The 7,286-nt window shown below is 44.2% G+C and overlaps 1 long non-coding RNA gene across 1 annotated transcript; it reads right to left on the bottom strand.

The window, feature by feature from the left end:
- Nucleotides 1-3,252: 3,252 nt before the first annotated feature.
- On the bottom strand, nt 3,253-4,676 carry LOC146041863 (uncharacterized). The gene is made up of 2 exons (XR_014463631.1): nt 4,449-4,676; nt 3,253-3,418 (listed from the first exon to the last, which is right to left on the bottom strand). It is a non-coding gene; the product is annotated as an uncharacterized LOC146041863 (long non-coding RNA).
- Nucleotides 4,677-7,286: the final 2,610 nt, after the last annotated feature.

Below are 7,286 nucleotides of genomic sequence, written 5' to 3'. Positions count from 1 at the left end.
AAGCTGGCGGTTCCCCGGTCCACGGCGTATACATGCTGCGTGAAACAAAAAATAAAACAATCGTGCCATTAACAACATTTCACAATATATGTATATAGTTCGTGTAAAAGGCTCAAACCTATTAAATGTGAATATTAAGATCCGTTTATAATCGTGAATCTGTGCATGGGATTATCGGTCTGATAAGTGGTCAGCACCGATCCCTGTCCTTTATATGGGTGGTTATAATTCCAAAATAGTGTTATATCGTAGAAGTCTCAAGCACGGGAGTGAAAATTAAAAAAGGTGAACCCACATAGGGGACACAATGCTATGGATCAGCTGTAGATTGATGTCAATACTTTTATGTGTCGATTAGTTGCCTGTTTAAAGGTCAGGATCATTGGCGGGTTACCGTTCGCCAAGAAGTTATAAGGGCCTATAGGTCATAACAGGGTGCGTGCATGCACAGGTAACATCTATCATATCAATGGGAAAATGTAAAGGGATAGCAAGAATGTAAGATAAGAAGAAGAAAAAGCACACCGGTCTGTCGCCTGACAAGTAAACTCTATTAAATATGTCAAAATTGGCATAGCATCTATCATATCAATGGAAAAAAGCAAAGAGATAGCAAGAATTTAAGATAAGAAGAAGAAACAGCACACCAGTCTGTCGCCTGACAAACACACCCTCTTATATGAGTCCCAATTGGCATAGCAGTGTTGGTTAAACCCATCAATCTAGCTATATAGTGGTCTCGCAGGTATAAAGCAGATCTGAGGGTCCAATACTATGCTAAGAGAAAATGTAAAGGGATAGTAAGAATATAAGCGGAGAAGAAGAAAAAGCACACGATCTAGAGGCACTGGGCCTAATTGTCCCACTGAATATTTACATGTTATATAACAGTCAGGAAAAATATACAGGGATAGCGAGAATTAAGCAGAGAGAAGAAAAAGCACACGATTTGGAGACCTTGGGCCTACTGATTGTGATATAATATGTAAGCCTTCAGTGGGACAGTTTATCCCACAGCCCATGGATGCTGGACTCAAGCCAACATTCATTCTTATGTAGTAGGCCCAAGGTCTCCAAATCGTGTGCTTTTTCTTCTCTCTGCTTAATTCTCGCTATCCCTGTATATTTTTCCTGACTGTTATATAACATGTAAATATTCAGTGGGACAATTAGGCCCAGTGCCTCTAGATCGTGTGCTTTTTCTTCTTCTCCGCTTATATTCTTACTATCCCTTTACATTTTCTCTTAGCATAGTATTGGACCCTCAGATCTGCTTTATACCTGCGAGACCACTATATAGCTAGATTGATGGGTTTAACCAACACTGCTATGCCAATTGGGACTCATATAAGAGGGTGTGTTTGTCAGGCGACAGACTGGTGTGCTGTTTCTTCTTCTTATCTTAAATTCTTGCTATCTCTTTGCTTTTTTCCATTGATATGATAGATGCTATGCCAATTTTGACATATTTAATAGAGTTTACTTGTCAGGCGACAGACCGGTGTGCTTTTTCTTCTTCTTATCTTACATTCTTGCTATCCCTTTACATTTTCCCATTGATATGATAGATGTTACCTGTGCATGCACGCACCCTGTTATGACCTATAGGCCCTTATAACTTCTTGGCGAACGGTAACCCGCCAATGATCCTGACCTTTAAACAGGCAACTAATCGACACATAAAAGTATTGACATCAATCTACAGCTGATCCATAGCATTGTGTCCCCTATGTGGGTTCACCTTTTTTAATTTTCACTCCCGTGCTTGAGACTTCTACGATATAACACTATTTTGGAATTATAACCACCCATATAAAGGACAGGGATCGGTGCTGACCACTTATCAGACCGATAATCCCATGCACAGATTCACGATTATAAACGGATCTTAATATTCACATTTAATAGGTTTGAGCCTTTTACACGAACTATATACATATATTGTGAAATGTTGTTAATGGCACGATTGTTTTATTTTTTGTTTCACGCAGCATGTATACGCCGTGGACCGGGGAACCGCCAGCTTCCTATTCTACCAGCGGTAGCACATGGAACTGTGGACCGCAAGCGTCTGGTTTCCTAGGAAACAGCTAGAGCAGAGCCAGATGCGTCTCATACACGGAGGTACACTTCCGGCCACTACACTTCCGGCAGCCCCGGACCCGGCGCGAACATGCAGCGTGCGTTTGATTTGACACTAAACTTTTGTACTGCATATAAGGTAAGCACTTCTTTGATACACTGTTGTTACCCACACCTTGACAAAGGGGCCACGTACGCCCCGAAACGTTGGATTGGTTTTTATGTTCTAAATACACGTTTTGAAAAGTTCCCTGCGAGTGCCGCTGTTTGTTCCTTCACTCTCTATATCTAGCCTCCAGAAGGCACCGGGGCAGTTGAGAAGTTAGGAGAGTGCCGGGCCGCTACAAGAAATATATATATATATATATATATATATATATATATATATATATAAACAACACTCCCACCGGCGATGATGATCTCCAATGGAAGATAATAGGCGGCACTCAATGGTATTTTGTTCAAATTATATTTTGTATTTCAAAGTGCATAATGATGGTTTAAAACACACGTTTCATGACCGCCTGGGCCTTTTCATCAGGTCATACCGTGCAAAACAAAAGTGACATATGCAATGGATAGGCAAACAGCAGTTTCTTACCTCTTAAAGGCCCTTATTCTGATCGGTGCGTACTTTCCCGAATTCTTACGGTGCGGTCCGCACGCCACGCTGTGCGGTGGCGTACGGCCAACGTCCGTAGAAACGCCCACGTGTCCTCCGCATTCGGACGGACACACTCTTTAAGAACAGGGCGTGTGTACGGACGACATACAAACCGTGCGTGTGCGGGGGAAACGTACAGATTCTGCACGGTCTTCCCGCACAAGCATGGTCTTACCGCGTCAGAACGTACGGGAAGCTGTCCGTACACCCCGATGCGTGAGTATTTACGCTCAATCCCACACTTTTGTACTGAGTACACACAGCGATCACATGACCCACTTAGGCAATTAGGCAACCTCATGAAAAAGGGATTGTTATCAATTTCAATCAATTAAATGCTCATCTATACTGACCCACATTCCTACTACATTCATGACACACATTAACCCTTACAGCATGTGACCCTAACATACATCTATATACAATATTTACATTTTGCTTATTTAAAACATTTTAAACAAGTTACACATATACTTTTGCATGTTAGAAAAAAACACTGACAACTTTGAACTTTAAATAACTATTTATTATAATAAACACGAAAAAATAAATGTGTAAGAAATTAATTTTCCTCATCAATGAGCCGGTCCATTTCGTCCAAAATGTGCCGCATGTGGGCTCTAATTCTTAGGAGGGCCCCACGGCGACCCTCCTCTGCTTGGGCAGGCTCATCTGTGGAGGAAATAGAAATAGAAAAATAAATAATGATATTCATGCATACATTTAACATAGTCATACCTACATTTTAAACATGCACCGTGACAGGTGTGTGTGTATATGTATATATATATATATATATATATATATAGACACATATATAACTATATATATGACACATACACCTATACATACATGCATACATACTACATGGAAAGCCTGATTTTTGCCCTATACCCTTTACTCTGTAGAACACCTCACAGTCATACTGCTCCTTCTCAATCCAAACCCACCCATGACTAAGCTCTGAGAAGCATGTCACGCGCTGCACCAATCACAATTCTGCTAACAAAGTTCAGTGTCTGTTATATGATGGAGCCTGGCAGGGGAGTTACACAACTCTCAGGAATGCACAGTACATTGGTGCATTCAAGCATGGCTTGCCTGCTGATGGTCTGCTCCAGAAATCATTGCCATAATGCCAGTTAGGTGAAGCTGCAGCACTAACCCACTCCCATGCACAAAATCATTACTAAGATCAAATCATCAAACAATTATGGTGGCAAACATACATGCAGACCGCAGGGGGTGGTTAGCTAGAGGAGGGCCCAGGGGCACTGACCACTTGTTACTCCAGTCTAAGCCACGCCTGTCCATACTCCATTTATGCCATACTGAATCTAGTTTGGTCAAATTAAGCACCTGTAAACTATACTCACCTATATGAGCCTACAGATTGTACGCTTGCAGCAGGGACATGTAACCCTTACATGAGCACGTCATCACTTTCTTCCAGGATACAGATTAACTACACTGGTTCATTGACACTTAAAATCGACCTGAAAGCCATCCCCACAACCTGTGTCATTAATATGTGTCCTGGATGAAAGGGATGGTTTGCCCACCCTATCTAACCCCTAAGTGTGTCTGTTGCTACCCAGTTTGTTTTATCACTTTATAGTATTGAAAAACACAATTGAATCACCAGTGCTACATAGCAAATAGTAGATGACAAAAGGAAAAATTAATCCTTATGTATACATACCAATTTCTGCCGCCTGGACAACCTCACAGGCCTCAAACTCCTCCTCTTCATGAGGGGCCTCCACTGCTGGCACCTCCTCCTCTGGTGGCACGTCCTCCTCTGGTGGCAGCGCCTCCACAGCCCACCCCTCCTCCTCCTCCTCCACTTCCTGTGCCACCTCCTCCGCCATCCCTTCCTCCTGAGGCACCTCCTGGGCCCTTGGTTTGGCAAGCTCCTCCTGGCCCACCTCTGGCTCCTCCCGGGCCTGTCTTGCTCGATCCCGTGCTGTGTTTGGGGAAAAACAAAAAAGTGCTGATTAGGGGTCATTTGTATTAAGCCTTGTCAAGCTATACATGCAAAGGTTATAAGTACAGATAATTGTACAGGCAAACAGCTTTTTAGTGGCCTTTACAAAACACAGCCTGTAACATGGCAGGTATGCTGTGACATTTGGGCCATTGTAAGCATCACAAACATTAATCCTACTCAATGACATATTTTATCACCATTACAGGGTGTCAAACAGGAAGTAGCACACATATAGTGTATGCCATGTTTCTCTCATGATCAGGCTGGTGGCCTTATTGCCTTAAATAAGGTCATGTAAGCAGTCATGTACAAATGGCCATTTAATGTATAAACACTCACATCTCGCTATGCTGGCCCTGATTTGCTGGAGCAAATCTAGCTGGCGTCGTCTCAAGTCGGACCACCGCCGCTCCAGCTGTGCGATGGTCCGCCGCACCTGCGTACGGGCGTATATGCGCCGGCGGGCCACCGCATAGGCATTACGTTTCTGCCGGTTGGTAATGAATGGCCCTGCACGGCCCAGCCTGGTCTCCATAACGGCGACCAGTGTCCTTAATTCTGCAGGGGAAAAAGGGGCTGCTCTGCCATAGGCCGCCATCTTAGCAATGGCACAAATCAAACAATCATGTGCTGTCATTGGTTGATCAGAGTGATATTTGGTATTAACTTTATTGTTCATTTTTACACTAACAGCGTGTATGCGCCCGAACAGACGGCTAACCCATTGCATCGCACACCCATCCTAAACAGACAGTGTAAACTAAGATGGAAACACATTATATATAATCTATAACATTCACCAAACATGGGTATAAGCAACAGGTGAAATAGTCTGCATCACTAGAGACTTACACCTAACTCAACAAGGTACTAAACAGCTATTTTATAATGAAAGCTATGCAGCAGAAACATAGCAAATAGTGGCAGACCTTTTCCCAAAATTAGGCCATGCTGCCATGTGTACACTTACCTTCTACTGGCCCATACTACAGAGGTGGAATGAAAAGTAGCTAGCATCCAGCCAGAATTTGGAGTGCTTTCACATGTGATTTGGATGCTAGCACTGATTACTTGTGGCTAAGTGGTGGACTGGATTTACATATGGAATGGGTAGTGTCAGTTGTACTACATACCAAACAAGTGCACAGTACAGATGTACATTCAAATATACATTTCATGTGTGACCTCAGTTTTATTTGGTCATTGGTGTTCAAATCTGCATTTAGCTACTAAATCAGACTTACTGAGTTTGCCAGGTTTTTGAGAAATATTTATCCACACCAAGGGGCGTGCCGTATGCGCCGTGCCGTATGCGCCGCACGGTTGACGTACGGAACGCAGGTTGCAGCTGATTAACGCCAATTACAGAAATAGTATTTAAAGTTGTCCTAGAAAGGCAAACAGTTGTTGCAAACATGGCTGGCTCAGAGTCAGAGGAAGAACAGGTGGTGCAGAACCTCTTGTCCCGCATGGAGTCCAACACCACCTATGTCCCCCTCAACCCAGAACAGCCAGATGGGCCATCAACATCAGGCCAATCAGCAGCTGGCCCATCCTCAGCATCAGCAGAATCATTGGGAACACAGCAGGTGGCTTCCCAACAGAGTAGCCAGGCCAGCACTTCAAGTACAGCAACCGGTGGCCTTGGCAGTGCCAGTGGCAGTGGCGGTGCCAGTGGTCGTGCCCGTGGCCGCAGTCGGGCAACAGAGGAACCAACCACAAGAAACATGGCATATGAACCGCAGGAGCGTGACATCCTGGTGACCCGGGCACGTGATTTGATAGAGTGCCCACCGGTAAAGTTGACACACACAAGGAGATGGAAGATCTGGGAGGAGATAACGGCGGAGATTAATGCGGTGGCTCCACAAGTTCGTGAAGCGGAGCACGTTAAGAAGAGGCAAGTACATGTGTGTTACATTTGAGCAGTACAAGTCCAGTAATGTTTACATTCAATATTAGATGGAGTTGGTCAATGGGTGGTCACGTTGCTTGGAGGCACAGACATGTTTGCCATGACATTGAATTGATAGTTATTGTAGGGTGACTGTAGTTGTATCTTCTAAGGGTTGTTTTGCAAAATGAATATAATGTAAGTTTGGTGTCAGTAGGCACATGTTGTATTATGTTTCAGATTGCAATGGGTGCTACAGCAAACATGAGGAGTGACATGTATTAATATGTACACTTTGATTGCAGGTGGCACGACTTCAAAGGCAACCTCAAGAAGAAATTGACCGAGCGGTGGGAACACAGCCACACCTCTGGGGCTGGCCCCATGCCATCAAAGCTGAAGCTCACCCCCCTGGAAGAGATGGCACAGTGCTGCATTGCAGTGGAGGAGGTCCGGGGGGTGAGCACCATAGACAGCGAGTCCCCAGCGGAAGTGATGGCTTCTACGCTTGAAGGTAATTATTTGCCAGGCCATAAGTAGATGTTTTGAATTTTGCATGGAATGTGTGATAATTGGTATTTTCTCATTCAACAGCATCCCCACCGCTTGGTCAACAATCTCTTGAGGAGGTTGTGGAGTCTGTGCCACCTGGCCCC

The sequence above is a fragment of the Crinia signifera genome, chromosome 19 (genome assembly GCF_055691185.1).
Source record: "Crinia signifera chromosome 19, ASM5569118v1, whole genome shotgun sequence".
NCBI lineage: Eukaryota > Metazoa > Chordata > Amphibia > Anura > Myobatrachidae > Crinia > Crinia signifera.
This window is presented reverse-complemented; position numbering and strand designations above follow the sequence as displayed.